This window comes from Ictidomys tridecemlineatus, chromosome 3, assembly GCF_052094955.1.
Source record: "Ictidomys tridecemlineatus isolate mIctTri1 chromosome 3, mIctTri1.hap1, whole genome shotgun sequence".
Lineage (NCBI taxonomy): Eukaryota > Metazoa > Chordata > Mammalia > Rodentia > Sciuridae > Ictidomys > Ictidomys tridecemlineatus.
Window position 1 is genome coordinate 211,796,103 of NC_135479.1, and position 23,204 is coordinate 211,819,306.

Genomic DNA, 23,204 nt, shown 5'->3' on the forward strand with positions numbered 1-23,204 from the left:
GAGCAACATCAGCACCCTGCTTACACCTGGCTCATGCCACCTGGAGTGGAGGCACTGCACTAGCTAAGTCCTCGAGAGCAGACTCTGCACCAGCAGACAGCACTATGCCACAGCACTGTGTCCATGGCTGACCAGAGCAGCTGAGAACAGGACACACCCAGGTCTCTCCGCCTGTCACCCAGAGCTACCTCTCTCTCTGACTGTGACGACACAGGTGTAGCACCTCAGCTGGGCTAACTGACAGATGTCCTTTTGCAGTTGAGATTTTAATGTCACTTGATTATTTTTCAAAGTCAGTTTTCATAGTGGAAAATAAAGATCACGGGTTTGAACAACTGAAAGAACTAACAGTCCAGCTCCCGGTCTGGGAGCATCAGTGAATAGAGATTCCTGGCCTCCACAAACAGACTGACTCTTCCTGGGCTCTCCACGTTCCAGGACAGAGGTGGTTGTTTCAGATGACCTCCTATCAATGTCTCAGAACACAGCATCGATTTCTTAACATTCTATCACATTCTTGATTAATTTTTCCTGAGCAAACTAATAGAAATTTGATTTAGAAAACGCAACTGGGGATATAGCCTAGTAGGGGAACTGAGCATGTGGGAGGCACTGGGCTCAATCCTCAGCACCAAATTAATAGATAATAGATAATAGATAAGTAAAATGCACAAAAATAACATCACTCATATTTGTAACCCAGAGAGAAATGACCATTTTAACAGTCATGTTTCTTGCTCAGATTATACATTTGCTTTTTTACCTTGCCAAGATTATACAAGGTGTGAATTTCAAATCCCATTAAAAAGTTTAGCTATATCATATGAATTCTGCCTATATTATGAAAACTTATTTAGATACATCATTTATTCTTTTTGTAAAATATGGAATCAAGTCAATGCACAATCATTCATATATGCATCCATTAGCTCCTTGGAAACAAATTTTATTATTATTAAGCACTAGGTTGACTCTATGAATGTAATACGTCTTTGTTTATACCTCTTATTTCTTGAATATGGATAATTACAGATGAAAGCAATGGGGTGACCATTTTTTTTTTTGGAGGGACTGGTTCTTTATTTCAAAAAGACACTTGTCAATATTCAGTATCAAAACAGTTGCACTATTGTTTGTCTTTCTCCCAACTGGCCCCAAAGAGACCACAACAAAGGAGAATACATTTTAAGCCAATAAGCTGCAGGGTGTACACCTAACAGACCTCACGAAACCTCACCTAAAAAAGTGGGGATTGGGCTGGGAAAGAAACTTTGAAAGATCAGCACACTGGCAGCCCAGACTGCAGGACTCTCACAGCCAGACGAGGTGGCCAGGTACCCCACCCCAAAGATGCAGTTTCAAAATAATATAAAATTTTAAAAGTTGTGTACATAAGCTATTCAAGATTCTCCAGCACTGACTGATACAAAGCACAATGAGATGGCACTTTTAGATACAGCAGCTTCAGACCCAGAAAAGGGTGATGAGATGAGTTCATATGGCTAAATCAGTGGCCAAAACATAATTTTCTTTCTTTCTTTCTTTTTTTTTTTTTTTCTCAAGCAAGCAGGAGAGCAATTAAGTGGTCACGCAAGATTAAGAGGCCCATGATCCATTCTGTGAACACTTGGGAAGTGGGTAGAGATGGGAGAAAAATTTGGTCTCAGGGCTAAGAATATGGCTCAGTGGTAGAGCATTTGCCGAACAAGCACGAGGCCCTGGGTTCAATCCCCAGCACCAGAAAAACAAAAAGTCTCAGAGGTCTCACCATGTTAATTTGGTCATTTCTGATGAAAAAAAGTAAAAAATAAGAATACAGTTGTCTAAAGATACCTTAAAGCTAAAAATAAAACAAAACCTGAATAGCAAGGTTTTTGTTTTTTGGCTAACTCCTCTTGGAATCACCTTTCTGGTTTGGCTAGTACTTTGCACAGAGCAATGAGGTTTGCCATAGTAGAGTCTTTCCTGGACTCTGTTTGGCTCTCAGTAAGGCAGGCCCATTCCTCTTTTCCTCCTCTATGGAGAGGGCAATAGGGATTAGGCTGGAAAGTTACCTTCCAAAAGTGAGAAGGGAATTAGATTGCTGCTTCAGAGCTATGGAATTATTTGGAATGTTTTACAAATGGTTACTGTAACAACAAAAAAAAGTAATTACAAAATGTGTACATCACAACATGCTTTTAAAGACACTTTGCGTTGTGCTCACATTCCCTTAAATGCTGTTCCCAAAGGTGCTCAGCCTCTAGCCCAGCTGGAATCTCTGGGAAGAAGCAGAGACAGTTTGGTGAAAAAGACAAGGGGGTAGGGGGTTGAGGGGGTGTTGAAAGGAGAAAGCAGCCTTCCAGTTAAAGATCAGCCCTCAGTTTCAAGGTCAGCTTCGGGCTGGCTGGCCTCAGGCGGAGTCAGGGTCAGAGGGAGGAGCAGCAGCAGGGCGGGACTGGGGAGCTCCACATCTCATTCAGGTCAAGCAGAGTCTGGTCCAGCATCCTTCGTGTACAGAGGTGCTCCTCTTTGGTGCATTTCAGCTTATCTTCCAAATCATCAATTGTCTTTTCCAGTTTGGCCACCGATCTCTCGGCAAACTCAGCGCGGGTCTCTGCCTCCTTGAGTTTATCAGTGAGAATCTTTATTTCTTCCTCATATTTGTCTTCTTTTTGAGAGTACTTTTCTTCAGCAGCATTCAGACACTTCAGGTTCTGGTCCATCAGTCTGATCTGCTCATCCATCTCTTGGCAACGGGACTCTGCCAGCTCAGCTCGTTCCTCTGTGCGTTCCAAGTCTCCTTCAATAATCACTAACTCACGAGCCACCTCTTCATACTTCCTATCTTCTTCTTCTGCAATGTGCTTAGCTTCTTTGAGTTGGATTTCCTGGAGTTCCATCTTTTCTTCATCTTTTAGGGCCGGTTTTCAATAACCTTCATACCTCTCTCACTCTCATCAGCAGCTTTTTCTGCTTCCTCCAACTTTTGCAGGGTAGTAGCAAGGCGCTCCTGAGCACGGTCCAGCTCCTCTTCAACCAGTTGGATCCTTCGGTTCAAGGAGGCTACCTCAGCCTCAGCCTGTTCCCGGGCCCGCCTTTCTCCCTCAACTTCCCGCTGGAGGCGCTCAGCCCTCTCCTCGGCATCATCCGCTTGCTGCTGCAGAACCTGGATCTTGCGCTTCACCGCCTTGACGGTGGTGATCCCGGCCATGGTGCCCACCCAGCGGCTTCTTGTTATCTGCCTTCTGCCTCCTCTCGGCGCTGCAGCCGCTTCTCACTGGGGTGACCATTTTAATGGCCTTTGTATATGATGTCCAGTTGTCTTATAGAAACTCACCTCCAAATGGGATCAGAATGCAAATCTCAGTGCATCTGTGTCAACATTCCATATTATCTTTTTTGTTTCCTCATTTTTGTTCAGTATTTTTATTATTTCTTTTTAGTGATACATAACATTAGTATTCATTTTGACATAATTATAAAAGCCTGGAATATAATTTGCTCTAACTTTTAAAGTCAGTGCTCAATAAATTATTAAATTAAATGGAATTCTCTTCAGATGTCATTCTCCTTCATAATTACATATCCTTTATAAATTAAGACTAATGCCAATGTACTGAAAGGGTCATGTGCTTTGTCTTGTAACATATTCCAAATACATATGGGTTTTGAATGGTCTTGATAGTTGTGGTCAAATTGGGCTTAAGCATCTATGGAAGAAAAGCTCCTTGGAAATCACAACCTGTAGTAGGGAGACCTAGAGGATTTTAGATCTTGGAATCCAGGGAGTTAGTTTCTGAGCTTTTTCTAACAAACACCTTTAAACTGTTCACGGAGTCTGGCTGGTTCAGACCTTGTTTCTTTTGCTTGGCTGAAGTGTGGTGCAGCAAGCAACAAGAATGTGCCCTTGAGCATGGTGCTCTCCCCCATGCACAGTGGCTGGGGGTCCTGGGTGCTGTGGACTTGGGGAGCATCACACACCTGTGCACACACTGGGGAGACAGCTGCCATGTATGAGGCCAGCTTCCTCCTTCCCCATGAGCAAACCTCGTGTGGCTATTTCCAAACATGACCATGTCAGGGATCACAGGTGCATTGATTGTGTAGAGGATGCATGAGTCGGAGCCTGTAAGCGCAGTGCAGAAGGAAGACGCTGAGTCGAATGCACAGAGTCACCACATGCACCATTTCCCCCTCTGAACACTGTTATTTGTGAGCATGACCTTAGCCTCAGTTTTGAGCTTAAAATATTTGGTATTCAAGATAGAAATAATCTATTTCTACCTTTTAACTCCATGATGCATGGATGGATGATAAAGAAGGTCAGTGCTGTGCAGACTGTGCTGCGATACGCTCTAATACAGGTTGGGCATCCTCCGTCTGAAATGCTTGGGATCAGAATGTTTAAGGTTTCTGATTTGTTTTTTGATTTGGGGACATTTGATTATATGATGAGACATTTTGGGGTTGTGATTCAAGCCTAAACTTGAAATCTGTGTATACCTTATCCACATACCCGGAAGGTCATCTTATGCGATATGTTTAGCACACCTGTATTTTGACTGTGACTCCTGACATGAGGGCAGGCAAGGAAGTTTCCGCTAGTGTCACATCAGGGCTCAGTTTTGAATTTGGGAGCATTTTATATTTTGTATTTTGAAGGTTTCTGAGCCTCCCTGTCAGGGGGGTTTAAAAGCTCGTCAATCCTGGTGCCATTTAGGAGCTGGATGTGTTATCTCCACCTCACAGGTGCAGAAGGTGAGCATCAGGGAAATTCAGGCCCACTACACCTCGAAGGCTGATGAGAAGCCAAGCCAGGATTCAAGTGTGTTTTCTTCTGACTCTGGGACCTCTGAGATTTATAACACGAAGGTCACACGAACAACAGACAGGTCCCTCTCTGCACCCCACTGCCAGCTCCACTGTGCCAACACTCTGTGCAGCCTGCACTGGGCATGGAGGTTCTTACTCATGGATGGAAGACCTGGATAGTCACTCAGGCCAGAGGTTCATGTAATCTGAAAAGCTGTGGGTATAAGTAGATATTTATGGCACGCCCTGCACAGCCCTGGGCTCCACATCTGAGAACTTGACCAATGTGGATCAAAACTATTTTTAAAGCATTTGTACTGAATACGTACAGACATCTTTCTTGCCATTTTTTCTAAGCAATATAGTGTAACAAGTATTTATATACCATTTGCGTTTTGTTAGGTATTATAAATAATCTGGAGGTGATTTGAAGTATGCAGGAGTATGGATGTAGGTCATATGCAAAGACTGCACCACTTCATATACGGGATTTGAGCATCCTTGGATTCTGGTATCGGAGGGGGTGTGGGAAACAATCGCCGTGGAGACTGAGGGGAAACTGTATTATACACACACAGTCAAGCACAAGTATATATGATAGAACCATAGAGTTAGTCCACATCAAAAGTTCTCAGGTGTGGTCCACAGAGTTTTCAGAGGGTTGCTGGGATCAGAAGCTGATGTCAGGCTAATACCATGAGATTATTTGCCTTTCTGGCTGATGGTGCAAAGCATCATGGGTGAATCCTCTGAGGCTTTAGTGTGACTCGAGGCTATCCAGATGCTTTAGAAACCTGATGTACCTTTTAAGATGTATTTCTTTTTTAAAGGTATTTCATGTTTTAAAATGTATGGGTTTGATTATGTTCTCCCCAGAATTCATGGGGGACTCTTCACCTGCCACACCTCAAACTGTGACCTTTTTTGGAAATAAGGTCCCTACGGAGCTAATCACATTTAAATGAGATCATTAGGGTGGGGTTAATCCACAGTGACTGGTGCCTTTATAAAAAGGAGAAATTTGGAGACAGAAATTGAAGGGAAAGTGATGTGGACACAGGGTAGGGTGACAGGGTGAACACAGTGACATCTGCAGGCCAAGGAGGCCAGCATGGCTAGCAACACTGTAGACCCCAGGAGATGTGAAAACAGTCTCCTTTGAGGCAGTCAGGGAGAACATAGCCATTCACACTCTGGTTTGGAGTTGCAGCCTCCAAATATGGGAAAATAGTTTCTGTTGTCCTAAGCTGCCCAGTGGACGGCAGGGAGGGTCCCTCACACCTGCAGGTTCTGCAGCTGTGGGCTCAATCAATCACAGATCAGATTTTTTTAAAATTATTGCATCTGATCAGTGAATGCAAATCAAAACTACACTGATATTTCATTTCACTCCAGTCAGAATGACAATTATCAAGAATCTAAAATAATAACCACTAGCAAGAATATGGGGGAAAGGTATCCTCGTACATCGTTGGTGGGACTGCCTACCACCACTCTGGGAAGCAGTGTGGAGACTCCTCCAAAACCTAAGAATGGAGCTACCATATGACCCAACTATCCCACTCCTGGGTATTTATCCAAAAGAACTAAGAAATCAGCACAGTATAAAACACAGCCACATCAATGTCAACAGCAGCACAGTTCACAGTAGCCAAGTTATGGAACCAGCCTAGATGCCCATCCATAGATAAGTGGATAAAGAAAATGAGGTCTGTATATACAATGGGATTTTATTCAGCCATAAAGAAAAATGAAATTATGGCATTTGTAGAAAAATGGATGAACCTGTAGAATATCATAGTAAATAAGTCAAATTCAGAAGTTTTAGAGTCATATGTTTTCTCTTACCTGTGGAAACTAGAGAGGAAAAGGGAAAAGAAAGGTGGGGTGGACCTCAGAAAAATCAAAGGGAGATCAGTAAAGAGATCAAGGGGTGGTGGGAGGGAGGGAGAAGTGCTGAGAGTGACAGTGGCCAAATCAAATGGTTCTGTGGTGGGCAGACAAATACTTGGCAACAAATCCCATCCATATGTACAACCAGAATGTACCAATAAAGGATGTGAAATAATGTGGTTTTAAAAAATATTGCATAATGGGGTATGTCAACGTTTGGAATATCCATATGACTAAATGGCTCAACCCGTGTGTGGTGTTACAGAAACGGGATGCGCAAACCCTCTCAAAGGGAGAGAAACACTGATGGATTTGAATGCAACAAAGCAGGCAAAGGCCATAGATGAGGTCTCTGTTCTGCATAGTAACCAATCTCTAAAAGTGACCACTCAAATTTTGGTGTGGTATCAAAAAGGACTAGCACAAGGCTTTGGAAAGGTCATTATGGCTCGCTTTGCCGACTTCACCTCTATGTGAGCCGTGCTTTCTTCACAGTCTTCAACCAAACTAACACACACAGCAGGTGGAACTCAGAAGCTGACACACTGTGCAGCTGTAAGCCGGACTGAGGTCTGCAGAAGTGAAAATATGGCCTCTCCTTCCCGCTACATTATTTTTCATTTTTCTTGGATTTCTTATCATTTATTTCTTAAAAATGTCTCAGTGTAATCTCTAATACAGCAAATATTGATAGATAAAACCCAGATAAACAAAGACTTTTGGGGAGCCTCAATAGTTTTTGAGATTATAAAAGGTCCAGAGACCTAAGAGTTTCAGACTCACCCTCCTTTATAATCGAGGAGATCTAGAAGTTCAAAACCTTCACTGATGAGCATTACATGCCTCCAGGGTACATTCCTGGAGGGGAAGGAGGGCTGCCCCAGCTAAGTTCCTGGCCACCCTAGTCCTGATGTGGGAGGCATCGGGGAGGAACTTAATGAGTTACTTATGAGATTCGCCATCAGAGCAGCTGATGGCTCTGGGGCTGCACCCCTTGCACCCCAGGTAACATGGGGCCTTGTGCTTCCTCTGGAACCCAGAGCACAGGCCCTTGCTTGTCCCTGAGACCCCACCCCCTTGCCAGTCATTGCCGAGCCACGCCCACCTGCTGTCTCTCCACTCTCCTACCTGCCACTTCTGTCCCAATGGAAATTCCTTTTTTATCTCTTGGCAACATTCCAAACTTTCTTGCATCATGACACATGGGCTTCATAAACACAGGTTAAAAATGGCTCAAATGGGCAGGATGGCCATGCTCAGAATCAAAAGAGTGTATTCCAACACCCTCAACCCAAATCCAAATGATCTCTTTTCCCACCATACTACACTTACACATGACGATGCCAGAGACATCCATATACCAACTAACTGGAGATTCCTTCTGTCTTTGCAGCCTTCTAGTGAAGTTACCAGCATGACCCAGAGAAATGCCTGGGCAGGTGTCCAGTGTGAGTTGAAAAGTCATAGCACAGCATATGTGAAGATCAGAGGGTTTCTGAGTAGCAGCATCCATGTGAACATATGTAGAGTTCTCGAAAGGACAGGTGGTATCTAGAAAAGCCTCTCCCATGACCACCTGCCCACACAGGCTAAGAAGGACATAGCGCTTCAGTATGTCCCACCTCACATGCTGGGGTCCCTGGGAACTGCCTGGCCTTTCCTATTTTTCAGAGAACTAAATGATGAATGACATCAAGAAGAAGTAAAATAATCCAGTGTCTTAACAACATCTGTATCAGAGAATTGAACAACATTTAGGACGGGACAAATACAATGGGGATGTTTTTTAATTGGAAAAGAAAATCTGGATTCTTCAAATCTTGTATTATCCAGTCTACTTTCCTCCTCCAAGAAATTGAGGCAATATAGTATCTTTCATTAACTAATTGATTCCCATGGATGTGCAACTTAACACAAACACAGGCTTCAAACGGGATTTGGTTAAATAAGAACGAATCTGGAGGCACATACATGACACATATTTAACTCTCTGGCAGCGTGTGCTTGGTCCACTGTTGAAGCACGTTAGGAGGGTAGGAAGGGAAAGGATTCCATTCCATCCATCCTGCTGCCTTGCAAAAATGAGTGTCTCTCTCACAACTACCTCTCATCAGAAATGCAAGGCATCAGGAGAGAGACCAGGATGTTGATGGGAAATCTCCACCAGGTGGAGAGATGGCTTGGGAAATTCTTCCTAGGATAGGCATCAAGATGAGCTACAATGTTGCTTTTAGTTTCTGTCAACAAATATTGGCGCATGAATGGACATAAAGTAAGCCTGGAAATAAATGAGATCTTCAGTTCTTATTTGATAATGTTATGATGCTCACACGGGCGTCAGAGATAAAGCAATTTTTCAAATGTACACTACCTTAGGGCAAACATCTCAAATTACACACACACACACACACACACACACACACATATGCATATATATAATATTTTTATACATATCCCTAAGTATATACACATGCTAGAGAATTACCAAGTTAAAAAGTAATTCTTAACTGTTTAACTTGTTTTCAAAAAAGGCAAGCCATGATCTCTTGTCCTCAATACAACTATCAGTCACCTGCACACTTGATTTCAAATGCGGTTGAGGATGGATTCCTGATACATCTGCCTTCTTCAGGGACACATCACACCTGTTGTGAAATGAGGACCCATAGCACTCATGTTCCGCAAACGCACCACCCACTCAGATTATTCATTGGTAAATACTGGGAAATCCCAGTTCAGAGGAGGCTGGACTGGCCAAATGCACAAAGGTGGTTGCTCATCTGAACTCAGACCCTCTTTCCAACGATGCCCATCACATGTGGGCATGTGCACGTGCTCTTTCCCTCCTGCTGCTGCCTTCATTCCTGTTTGCTGGACCTTCACCATCGGGGCTGACTGTTGCCCTCTGAACCAAGTCCAAAATGTCTGTCTCGGGTCTAACACCTTTCCCCTTCCAACCCTTCCTGCAGCTCCCTCAGGCCCAGCCACTCAAAGCCTCCCAGAGACACTCATTCTCACTTTCCTGTCCTCTACCAACTTCCAGTTCCTAACCCTGACCCAAGATCCACCAGATAGAATGGAAGCTGGGTGTCTTTGCCTGGGCCCCTCTCTGAGTGGACTTACTAGCTGCCCTCTTGGATCCTTCAGTTAGGCGGCCATTCCAGCAATCCTGGAACCTCTTGGGTCTTAGGGATAAAAGCTTCTGCAGCCCAAGAAGCCACAGCCTCCCTTCTCCCCCATCCCTCCTTCGATCACCCCTTGGGTCCACCCAATCTTCACTGGGGTCCTGGAGAGATGACAGCACTCTGATACTCCATTTGCGTCAACTAAGGAGAAAAAGAAGTAGAGGGCAGAGAGATTCCTCCTCTCCCCCAATACCTTCTTGGCACGAGATATCGGTATACTGAAGCTGCCCCACTGTTAACAAACATTCAGGGACATCACTGCACTGACGTATTCTAACATTGAAAGACGGGATTCCAACCCGGGAATGCCCATCCTATGTCAGTTTGATAGCATGTATTTACTAAGAACTATACTATACTATCTCTTGACCATTCACCTATCAATCTAATGAGATAGGTGCTCTCATTATCCCTGTCATATAATTGTGTGTCCCCCTAGAGTTCATGTGTAGGGGGCTTGGTCCTTAGTGTGGGACACTTTAAGAGGCGAAGCCTGGGAGACTTGTAGGTCACTGGGACATTGCCCTTGGAAGGGATTAAGACAGTTCTCAGGGGACCTTGAGTTGGTTCTCGGGAGAGCAAGTTGCTTTTGTGGCAAGCCTGCCCCTGAATCGCTCCCTGGCTTCCTGTCTTGTGATGTGGTCTTTAGCCCTCACACACCCTCTCGGGCATGTGCTCCTGCCACTGTGGTGCCATCTGACATTGTGGTGTCATGAGGTCCTGTCCAGAGCCAAGCTGGCACCATGCTCTTGAACCTCCAGAGCTGTGAACTCCATAAACTTCTCTCCTTTATGAAGTACCCGGCCGTAAATATTTTGCTATGGTCACCAAAAAGGCAATGCACAAGGAATTTGGGACAAAGTATAGATACAATGTGAGGCACATCATTTTCTTTATCACCTAATAGATAATTCTTTGTAATTCAGTGGGTTCTCAATATTCCTTGGATCTAGACAGACATTTCTGCTTTGAGCACTGAGTTGAAATAGCTCATTTCCCATCCTTGCATTTCTCTAGAGATCAAAGTGCACAGAGGGTCATCATGCAACAGAAGAGGTTGCATAGTAAAAGTGTACAGATGATTCTATTTGGTTATAAAATTGAAGAAAAATAGTACAAGCAAGAAATGGGTGGAGAGATCTGGAGTCAACAAAATGTCCCAGTTCATGCTGTCCTTCATAAAACTGGTTGTGTCAGGTTATAAAGGTGGACTCAAAGTCATAACCCAATATTTAAGTGTCTATTTGAAGTACAGCAACATTTATATGTGTGTTAGTGTGCCAGGTGTGTGTGTGCTTAACCTATCCAAGAGATAATCTGCATGTAGTTGTTCATATTAAGGAATCTTCCAGGTTTTGGGGAGGGAAGAAATTATGTCAGGATTGAGGACCAAGCTCAGATGACATGTGCTGAGATTAACAGTCCAGTCTGAAGTTCCATCTCCAGGGTGCCACCGCTGAAGCCTTTGGAGGGCACCAAGCTTCCCAAGAAGCCAGAAACTGTGTGGGAACCCAGTGTGATTCCGCAGCCCAGGCCCCCTTCCTGAAGACAGGGCCGGCAGCGGTATCACCTTCACCGAGTCCTTGCCAAAGGGCTTTTTCTGTGGCCTGTGCCGGGACCGAAGCTATAGGAAGTGCTACTGCACTCACACCAGGTGACGGTCAGGGCAGAGTTCTCCCAAGGGCCAGTGGCTGTCCCCAGTTCACCCATCGCATCTCTCAGAACACAAAGTGCTTCAGCTCCACCGTGGGCTCCGGCAGGTCTTCTGAAGTCGGCAGCTATAAAAGGCCACACTGTCCCTCACTACTACCCTCACAGGATGACTTCTCTTCTGTCCTGTTTTTGTAAAAATAAACTTTACATTTTAGAACGCATCCAGATGTGCAGAGAAGTCGTGAAGGTGATGTGGAAGTTCCCCGTGGGCGCCACACGGGGGTTCACACGTGGCACCTTAGTGTGGTCCACTCGCTACGGTTACCAGAGGCGTGCTGATGCACTACTGACTGAAGTCCACACGTCACCCAGATGTCCTTGCTGCCGAGCCAGTGTACCCGTGTGTGTTCCTGGACCCTGCCTAAGGTCCCCATTACATTCCACCGTCACGGCCCTGGGCTCCTCTTAGCCGGGGCGGTTCGGATTCCCCTTGTTTTTGATGATTGACAGTTTCGATGCCAGGTGCTCTGGGATGCCCTCAGCTGGACTTTGCCTGATGTCTTCTGGTGGGGGACCCACGGAGTGCTGGGCTCATCCTCGGCACTCACACCAGGATGCACGTTGTCACCATGCCTTGTCGCTCCGGATGTCGACCTTGGCCGCCTGGTGAGGAGGTGCCTCAGGGCTCCGCTGCTGAGTCTCTCTTCCCTATGTCCATTCCCCACGCTGAACTCTGCTGAAGGCAGCCATGAGGCACAGCCGGCACTTAAGGAGGGGCGCTGTGCCCCATCTCCTGGAGGCAGTGTGGCTACATAAGTTACTCGGAATTCTTTTGCCAGGGAAATGTATTATTCCTCGTTTATTTAATCGTTTATTTATGTCATTATGGTTTTATGGATATTTATTTTACAGTATGTTAAAATCCAATACTTCTTTTCTTTTAGCTCAAATTGTTCCATATTGTCCCCTCCCCATTCACTGATCCACTGGGACTCTTTCTGCAGGCTTCTTGTCCCACTGATGTGCACCACACCGATTTTCTCTCCCTCCCTCCCTCCCTCCCTCCCTCCCTTCCCTCCTTCCATTCTGAGTTAACTTTAGTGCGAGGTATGAGTTCTACATCTGGGTTCGTCTCTTTACAGGTGGACATTCCCTTGTTCCAGTACCATCTGTGGAATCCTTTCTCCATTAAACTGATTGGTGCCGTGGACCCCATTTGCGTGGATCTCTTTTTGGTTTGGATTCTGTTCCATCAATCCGCATCTCCAGTCTTTGAACAACTGCATACCACCTTATCACTGCAGCTTCTCACACGTGTCCAGATTAGGTCGTGTGAGTCCATCGGCCTTCTTCTTCAGTACTGTGTTGGTGTCGTATGGCCTTTGCCCTTTCACATAGAATCGATCTGTGGATATTTATAAAATCGCTTGTGGTGCTTTTGATTGGTGCCGTGTTAAATTTACAAATCAAACTGAGAATAGCCAACATCTTGACAATATCAGATCTAAACCCAGCCATGAAACACCTCCCCATCTGTTAAGGTCTTCATGTGATGGTCTTCATTGGCGTCTGCAGCTTTCCACGTACAGGTCCTGTACACGCTTTAAGTTAGACCTATCAAATTTGTGCCTGACCTTGTTTTGGTGCAACTGTAAATTATTTTTTTGGGCATCATATTTTTAATTGCAAATACCAATTGCTCATCACTGGCATATGGATTGTATGTTAATCTTGTACTCGTAGCCCTGTTATAAACTGCTTATGTGGAAGGGGTCAGGGATGTGATGTAGCCTTCAATGACATGCCCCAGTGACCTAATTCCCCCAAGTAGGACCCACTTAGAGTTTTCACCACCTCCCAATAATGCCATCGAATCTATCAATGGGTTAATCCACTGATGAGGCAGATCCTCACAATCCACTCACTTCCCCAGAACCCCACCTCTGTGCACTGCTGCCCTGGGGACCAAGCCTTCAACACAAGAGCCTCTGGGGACAGTCCAGATGCAAACGTAATAGAGTTCCTGCCACTTTGTGGCTCCAGAAGCTTCTGCCCCAGGTAAGTAGACCTCAGGTGTTCTCTCTCTCTCTCTCTCTCTCTCTCTCTCTCTCTCTCTCCTCTCTCTCTCTCTAGATTTCAGGAGGTGGGTTTTTCTCTGTGACTGCAGTTCTCTGCTAGATCCAAGAACGGTTGCTACTTTCAGGTTTTCTTGTGGTAAGGAGAGGGATGCCCTGCAAGCTCTTCTTGTGTCAGAGCTGACACTGGAATTCAATACCTCCTCAATAATGGTCATTTTACCTACTTCTCTGATGGACAGTTGAGTGGCACATGAGAAGCTGGCCTGGATACCAGTCTTGGCCCTTTAGGGGGCTAATATTTATCTTATATGCTTGGGATCATCTAAGTGTTCCCCCTAAATCTCTCTGGAAACCCCCTCATCCCTGCCCCCCCACAATTGATTCTTTCCTCTGATTTTACAGAGTACAGACTGACATTCATGGAATTCTACCCCATAAGCATGGGCGGACTTAAAACTAACACTGTAAGTCAAAGTCATGCGGAATGCACTGAGATGTTGAGTTATATTTGCAATTACAGGGCTCTAGATGAGAGGGATACAGAGAGAATTCAAGTATAATGGAGCCACAAATGGGTTGGTTGAATCAAATCAAGGACCTGGGCAAGCTGAGAAGGAGTGGATGGCTGCTCAGTGGCCCTGGAGCTAGTGTTGAGAGACATGGGGCTTGGAGGATGACAGCCCCAGCTGAAGAGCTTCGACACAGCAAGCACAGAACAGGAGGGAGTGGGTTTCCAAAACCAAAGCCAGTCAGTGACCCCATACTGGGTTTCCCAGGCTGTGCACTGAGAAGATGTCCCTAGAGATGCTCTGGAAGCTGTCCCTCAAACTGTTTAAGATGCCAAGTGTCCCAGTAGAAAAGAGTGGCAATTTAGTACAGAGATGTTGAGAGAAGATCCCAATTATGAATTTTCATGCTAAGACACCTGTGAAGTTTAACCCTTTTTAATGACTATAAAATAAATTAGCTGATCATACCAGATTCCTAATTCTAAGTTAAATGCTTAACTGACAATTGACTAAGACTGGTGAAACTAAACGGGACTTTTACTAAGTTTAGACTCAGTAATGTGATATTTAAGAAATGAGAAGAGGGCTGGGGATGTGGCTCAAGTGGTAGTGCGCTTGCCTGGCATGTGTGCGGCCCGGGTTCGCTCCTCAGCACCACATACCAACAAAGATGTTGTGTCCGCTGAGAACTAAAAAAAATAAATATTAAAAATTCTCTGTCTCTCTCTCTCTCTCTCTCTCCTCTCTCACTCTCTCTTAAAAAAATGAGAATAACTAAACATATTTATGAGTTTAATTTCTTTTATTCATAGTTACTAGGATGCTCAGAAAGGCTTTGTCAGTCAGGAAATCAGAGTACTTAAAAAAGAAATCAAATATATGTAATTGATAGATGCAGTATGATATGAAACGAACTAAGTCTAGATTAAAAATGATACTAAGATGAAAAATGAACTAAGTTTATAATTGGGACTAAACATTAATCAAAAATCCCTTTAAAGTGCTTATTCAAATCTGCTGGATTCATGTAGAGAATAATAAGATTGGTGAGTTGAGCGAAAGTTAAAGGAAGAAATGGACTTTAAGAAATGGCCCTATGAATTGTTTAAACCAAAGTAATATTTTAAATTATTTTCCCCATTCAAAATCACCTGAGGTCTTCAACTTTCTTGAAACAAACACTCTTAAAATTTATGAAGAAAATATAAGTCAACTAAAACTCAAGTCTGTTGAGACAATTATGATTGAATTTTTGCTTTGTTTCTATGGCTCTCATACACCACACACAGGTGTGTGCACAATATAATTGAGCATAAATGGGGACACATCACGTGTGCTGGCTTTTAATTACGGACATTCCTGTCCCGATGCCTTCTTTCTATCCTGGCCCTTCACATGAACCCGCTCTGCCCCTCATCATCCCTGCACTGCAGGTGGGCTCTATTCACAACCTTGGATGTGGCCTCTTGCATTTTCCTCTAGTCAACTCCCACATGTGTATGCACGCACATACATGCACAGCTTTGGTCCCGTGGACAGGAGTAGTTCCAGTGAGTCTCTGCATGTCCTTTTTTTCTAAACAGCGATAACTCACTGCAATTCCAGGTGCAGCTCTGACTCGCTCTTGTCCTGGCCGGTAACAGTTCTTGCACCTTAAGGTGCCTCCAGGCTGTGACAATGTCCGATGGCCTTGGTGAGACCACACGCTCCTCCCCATCTTGTCTCACCCACCCTGTGATCCACTGCACCCCAGTTTGTCTACCTCTGGTGCCCCAAATCTCAGTGTCCAGGCAAAAGATGCCCATGGTCCTTCCGACCAGAAGGCTGGTGCCTGGAAAGTGAGACCAGAAGCAGCTCTGGCCACAAAGCCACCTGCAGAGTGGCAGAACTAACCACCTCTGTGTCCTCGAAACCTTACATTGGGGTGAGAATCTCCACTTGGTTTACTCTTGCCCGTGGGCATGGAGTCGGTTTTGAATGGCAAGCTCTGTGAGCAGTGCCGTTGAAGTGCTGTGGGCTTGGACAGTTTGCTATTATCTGAGCCACGGTTTCTTCATCTGTGACATGAAGTTTGCAGGGATGCCCACCTCAGAGGCTGATAAAGGACATTGAGATGGTGTATGCAGCACACTGGGCCTGGCTCTTGTGGGCACTGAGTGGACGCAAGCTCCTCTAGGCTCTTCCACACTTGGTGATGTTGACACCAGACACCGACTGATGTTTGAAATTTTGGAAAACAGAACAGACGAACAATTCTGTGACCATTCTAGCTCCTGCCTGTTGAGGTCTTGTCACTGCTGCCTGCCTCCCTTCTCTGTCCCCGGCTATTCAACCACTTCACTCTGTCACTCTTCTCTTGCTTTGTGGCAGTCACGGGTCCCCGTCTTCCCTTCTGGGTGCATCTAAAGGCATCAGCTGGCAATTCTTGGGGTGCCATACATTTTTGCCATGATACTAGTTCACATGCCCTGAATGAGCTAGTGTCACTTGGTTCATTCCTCACTTTTCCTTAGGTCTCTCGTGGGAGAGAGGTCCATCTAGGAAACCCAGGATAGGAGGCAGCTCATAAACCCCAAGTGCCGGTCCGGCCTGGCCCGTGTCTCCCCTTGCCAACAAGAGGCTTCAGTTGGCCGACCCATCTCCCACTAGCTCCAAGCCTTCATAAGCACAACTGGGTGTCATGACCAGTTGTTCTATCCCAGTGACAATGACCTTGTGAATAAAAGCACTCTCCTTTGGTCAAAGGGGCTTCCTGTTTGTGTGAACCCAGCCTCTCTGGAAATTCTATTGTGTTAGGAGTGATATATTTGCCTATGCAACAGAAAAAGCCTCTACAGATCACACCAAGTCCAAAGTCAGCAGAGTGGAAATTACTGCCCTCTGTGGCTTGGGTGGCACACGACTGTGGAGCCATCCTCCACCTGCGGAGGCACTGGGCCAGACCACAGCCATGGCATAAATCAGTGAGACCCACGTCAGTCAGCAGCCCACGTCAGCGCATGTCCATGGTCACCTCTGTGGGTCCTCCACAAGGGACACGTTCCACCTTATGAAGTGGGAAAACACAAGAATGGAAAGTGCTGGCTTTGCAAATTTGGAGTCACTTATTTTCATTTACATTTAACTTGAAGAATGTTACATGAAGCCCAGTAATTAAGGCTCTTGCATCTGCCACGGAGCTCTCTGCAGGGCTCTGTCTGAGCTCCTTAACCACACTGCCCTCTTCTGCAGGAGTGCCCAGCCAATGGAACCTTCCTCAAAGACCACGTGGAGGAAAGGAAATGCACCACCTCCATGGGGTGACACTGTACCTTCTGATCAGAGCACGTCTCTTCCCTCCTTACCCCTCCTGACCTCCCTAGAGGTTCAAATGGGGATCCACCCACAATGCAACCACACCGTCAGCCAGGATGCACAGGGCTTTCATTTCTTTTCCAGGATAAAAAAAAAAAAAAGCATCCTTTTTGCTATGCTGGAGGCTATCATCATCACATACAGAACGATCCCACATTCAAGGTGACAAACATATGTTTGCATCATCAATGTGACTAAGGAAAAAAAGCTCTCTCTTGCATGGGCAATTTTTCTATTATTCACAAGAAAGGTTGTTTGGCTAAAATAAAAGCCACAGAAGCCCCAAGCCACAGAATATAAGATGGCTCTGCGATCAGGCACTGTGGCCAGGAATTAATTTCCTCTGCACATGTGCACACCTAAATGAGAGACAGCTTGCTCCTTCCTATGCATCTGCATGTGCTTCCAGGGAATTCCAAACCTGGAACTTGCCTGTTCTTAGTTCCCATATGCCCTCTGCAAACTGCTTCCCATGGCAGGCGGAAGGCGGTTGTGTTCCTTACAGCATTCCAAGCAGCAAGCTTAGGGGCCGGCCCAGTGTGGAGGCTCAACTGATCCTGAATCAGTCCAAGTGTGCCTCCCACGAGCCCACTCCCCAGAGCACCTGTGCTTCTGGCACCTTCTCACATGTGGCCAGGACCCTTCAGCCAAGGACGAGTCTCCTTTCTATTCTGGTGGGTCTCCATGGGTGACAGCTCCTTGACCGCCCAACACTGTGGCTGAACTTCTGGTTCTGTGCAGCAGTATTCAGTGGGAACACGTGTGGAGTAAGAAGCCGCCCCAGTTGCCTGTTTTGTGGACCTCAGTCTCTTCATCTTTAAAACGGAGTTCATAACAGGACTCACATCTGAGGATGGCTCTGAGGTCTGAGTAATGTCCCTAGGTACCAGCCACTTCTGGCCAAATGGCTCTTGGATGCCAAGGAGAACAAAATCCATCCCTTCCTCAGGATGGCAGGCTGCCATCTGCCTGCAAACAGGAACAGTGACGTCAACCTGGTCTGAACAGCACACCTGAGGGCACAGCGTGACCTTTTTGGAGCCATGTGCCATGGCTCTGGAGGAATGGCAGGTGGGAGAAGTGAACGAGGCTCGACTGTTTAAAAGTCATATTTACCTTGTTATAAAACATGCCCAAGCAGGAAACGTTCAGGGCCTTAAAAAGCCAGACTTCACCATCTCTTTGCTCAAATGTCAGAAAAGCAGGGTTGTTTGTTTCTCTTTACTGCAGTGCCCCAAAACAACCCACGGACGAGCGGCTCTGGCCCTGGAGCGTCGGATTCCAGGGGTCTGCGTTCTTACTGAGCCCCCTGGTGCCCACAGAGAGTTGCTCTGGATTCACGTGGACAAATGAGCTCAGGACAAGGCTGCCCAGATGACGGAGAAGAAAACCGCCCAGCACGAGACCATGAAATCACCTCTTTAACCAGCGACCCTCAGCCTGGGGCTCTGAGCCTGAGAGCCAACACTGCAGGAGAACTGGGTGCTTCGGGGGCATCGGGGCCCAACAGTGAGCAGGGGAGATGGTGTGGGTGTTCGACTATTGCACTTCATCTGACAGTGGGGTTGGCCTCGGTGGCCTTTGGCAGCAAGGGGGACAAGTCAGTCCAAAGCTGCAAGTGGGGACACTTTGTGTCTCCTCTTATCTGCTCCATGGCAGCAGGAGGAAAGGAGGACAGTTTGTGTGCTGTCCAAATAAACAGAGCCACATCCTTCCTCTTCTCCGCCTACAGTCTACCTACCAGCTGAGCATCCATGACCTGGCACTCCGAGACCCGCGCTGCTCCATGTCCCAAACACTCTGGTCCCACGCACTTTAGGTCAGGGACAGTCGGCGTGCACAGGCTTGGCTTGGCCTTCAGTGCAATGCTGCTGTTCTTTTTTGGTGACAGTCACGTGAAGGGCAGCCCAGCACCTGGGAGGAGTTAAGTGCCTTGCTATGATTTTCTGGAATCTGAGCACTTTCAGGTGATGGTGCGACTGCATGCTCCTCACCCGCGTCTCCGGCGGCGACGGAAGCCCCCGAACACGGCCACACTCGGCTTCCTTCTGCCCAGAGGACAGCAGCAGCTCTGAAGAGGAGGGCCTCCGCCGAGTTCATTAGTGTGTCATTCACCACCTAATTCACAGCTTTTCAATTCTCCCCACGAATGGCTTCAGAGATGGGGAGCAGTCATGTGCTAGAGCAGGATCGGGCAGTTATGATGGGTGACCAGCTCTCTCCCCATCTCTGAAAGTTGACTTCAAAGGCCTTTTCTGTAGAGAAGTTATGCAGCATTTCAGGATGTCAAATCCCAAATACCTTGAGGCAGAAAGTTAATTTGGTGCCCAATAAAGGAGAGGGTAATCACAGGTCTCCCCCAACAGCTGAGAAGAAATAAGGCAGTGGATATAGGAAGCAGAAAATGTAGCATCATACATTTCCCAGGAAGAGAAAATAACATGAAAGAATATTCCCACTCACAGCGTGTTCTTTAGATCAGAGAGAGTGGGGGGCCTGCTTGACGTGTGCTGCTCTTAGGACGTGGTTTCTTAACAGTCAGTCGCTGCCTGGAAGAAGAAACTGCAGAAAGCAGCACTGAGCCAAGAGGCACCTTTTAATTCTTAAGGGACTAAGGACAGGATTCCACAGGTCAGAGATGAAACTCACTGCATCTCCAGGCATGAGGTGCACCAGGTGCTATGGCCTGGGGTGGTCCTGTGCTGGGAGGATGTGGTGACACACCTGGGCCCTGGACCCCACAGGACACTTCCAGCTGCTCGATTAGGTTGGATGAGCTCCACGCAGAAGTGGCACAGGTAACAGAGGGGACAGTGCAGGCCTAGAGTCCCCCAGTCATTCGCAGGCTGACACTTACTAATGGAGACTTGGGAAGCCTCCTGGAGATGTGTCCACAGCAACCTCGAGCTCTCATCTGCCGTCTGCTTCTATGGTGCTCAGCCCTTGCCTAACACCCGTCCATTTTAGGGGGTCCATGTGCAGCACCCCTCATTGAGCATCCCCATTACACTCCCACCAGGTTCTTGCAGGTAAACTGCACAGGAAGGGTAAGGCTACCCCCACACTGTACTGGCGGACCCTCTACCTGCTCCTCTTGCGTCTTCCTGTGTGGTGACTGTCAGTCCTTCACCCCATACGTGTCCTTCCCTACCTTTTATCTTCTCATCTGGATGGTCACAGGGGCTTCCTCAGTGGCTTTCTGTCCCCATTTTTATTGCATTCACTGTACCCATTCTAGTCCAGCCTGCATACAGACAGATGCAAGTCCACGAGCTCTTCTCAGATTAGATTTTCTCCTCCTTCAGCAGCACTGGTTCCTCCCGCTAGTTAGCAGTCAGGTCCACGTGCTCCTGGCCCAGCTAAAGCCTTATGAGCTCCAGCTTCCGTGTTCCCGGGTCAGGGATTTCTCCCCATCCCTTCCTCCTCTCTGCCTATTGGACCTCACTAAGTTCCCCGTACACAGCTCCAGAGCCACCTCCCATGGGAGCATCCTGGTAACTTGCCCTGGTGGAGACGCTGGCTTCCTGCTCGGGGTTCCCAGAGTCAATTGCCTGCCCGACGCGCACCGCTGTGGTGACCACTCAGACCCCCACCTCACGAAGCACCTGGAGCTCCCCAACAGTTACGAGCTCTTTGGGGACTGATGACCCCTGGAGCCCAGGAAATGACCCTGTGTTGATGAACCCCAGAGGAAAGAATGCCCAGAGAGAAATCAAAGTCATGAAGGAAAATGGCCCTCGTCCCTGGGCTTCTCTCTGGCCCCCACCCTCTGAGCATCTGGGGGTGCTCTTCCTGGTCTCTGGTTGAAGGGGGCCATATGATCTGCCCAGCCAGTGACTGCAGACAGAAATGACAAGTTCCCTCCAGGCAGATCATCCTCTTGTTAGGATGAAGCCACCCAGGACACCTTTCCCATGACAGGGTGACAGGTGACTTTGAGGTGGGTGCCACCTCACCAGTCGCTGAGGACCCTGAGGCTACAGTGAGCAGACCCCACAAGCCTCCCACCCCAATGGGCAGAGTTGAGGGGAAATGAAGAACTCTTGGTTGGAGGCTGCTGAGAGTCAGGGGGCTTGGTGCTGACGCACACCCCTTGATTCCACTGGCCCGGGCCCTCGGGTCTCGCTTACTCCGTGTTCCTCCTCCTCCTGGCCAACGCTTCCAGCGATAGCGGCCTCCCTCCCTCCCCGGCTTCAGTCCTTGATGGTGAGCCCTGAGCACCCAACTGTGTTCCTTTAGCAGCCTGACAGGACTCCCCTGCATCTGGGGCTTCACTTCCTGCTTCCTGTTTGCAGCTACTGACCTCTGGTCAGTCTGGCCTGAGCTCTGGGGTCCTCCCTGTGTTCCAGGTGCTGAAGAGAATGTCCCTGTGCCTTGAGGCTGACTCTGGAACACTGAAGTCCAGCACACAGGTCTTCCTGCTGGACTCTTGATACATTTTAGTATTCAGAATTAGGGCAAGTGAGCGATCACAGAGAAAAAGGGGGAAAAATGAAACGATTCCTTTTTTTTTTTTTTTTTTTTAGAATAAAAATCAAGTCTTTTGAAGGGAGGGGATTGGTTGGCCTGTTTGGCTTTGGTGCAGTCTGGGACTCAAAGGCACAGAATCTAGCTCACATATAATTCTTTTTACTAGTGAAAAGGAAAGAAACGAGCATCTTTTAGCAAGACTACTTTCACATATATCAAACAGGAGGTGAGTTTCAGTGCTCAGTGCAAAATGCAAATGTGGATCTCCTTCAAAAATTAAGAATTTCCCATAGGTGACAGCAGGGCCTTGATTCAAGCATGGGGTCCTCCTCTGTGCCCTGCTGTGGCTGAACAGGCGGCACAGGGGGCCAGGCTGCCCTTAGCACTGGAGCACAGAGGACAGGGCTATGAGAGCTGAGCAGGAGGAACCTCTGGGGAAGACGAGGTGGATGCAAAGCCAGAGGAGACCCTTTCCAGCAGCCACCACACTAGATCCTCCAGTGCACAGAGAGGCCCACCATGACAGTGACCCACAGGGGCGCAGAGGGAGGATCCCTGGGCTCTGCCTCCTATTCCCCACCTGTTCATTTCAGTCCTGTGTGTGATGGCCCCAGGAGTCTTCTTCATGCTGGACAGCACAGGGAGCAGAGCGTTTCTAAACTGAGGCACTGTCCAGTGGAGATAGGCCACCCTCCATCTTTTCTCAGCAGGCTGCCCTCAAATGGCTGCTAACATCAGGATTGTGCTGCAGTGCATGGTTCTCTAGTCATTAAGTCCCTGGGCTCTTTTGCATTTCTTTTCTTTTATGATGCAGAGCTAAGGGCCTTAGAGATAAATTCCAAAGAATGGGGTGGGGAGAATGAAGGCTGTGAAGGGACTCACACGGAGCCAGGGAAGCAGAGCTGGTAAGCAGGAGCTCTTGGTAGAAGGAGCTGTGCCTTCCACTTCCTGGTCCCTGGGGCATGAGCACCTAGCACACCTGCTCAGGCGGGGACACTGGGGGTGTGCGAGGTAAAGCTGGAGAGCCCCAGGAGAAATCTGGGTGCAGTCTGTAACAGACTCCGTTTTTGCCCAGCAGCCAGGGGTTGGGTTCATGGAGACAGTGTTTTCAAAGCAAGCAAGCTCTGTGCTATTGCAGTTCCCTGGCAGAGGGGCCTGACTCTGTCCTCCTGAAATGCTAACAAGACAGCGCTGATGGCCAAGGTGCCACGTGACGGAGAGCAGAGCCAGGTGCTGGGAACCTCCAGGAGAACCCCGAGCCAGAGTGG

General features: G+C 47.3%; 1 protein-coding gene and 1 pseudogene across 8 annotated transcripts in view; both read right to left on the reverse strand.

The window, feature by feature from the left end:
* Dscam (DS cell adhesion molecule) overlaps window positions 1–23,204 on the reverse strand; it is a 660,878-nt gene that overhangs the window by 156,431 nt on the left and 481,243 nt on the right. The window lies entirely within an intron of this gene.
* On the reverse strand, window positions 1,054–3,252 carry LOC144376502 (tropomyosin alpha-3 chain pseudogene; annotated as a pseudogene).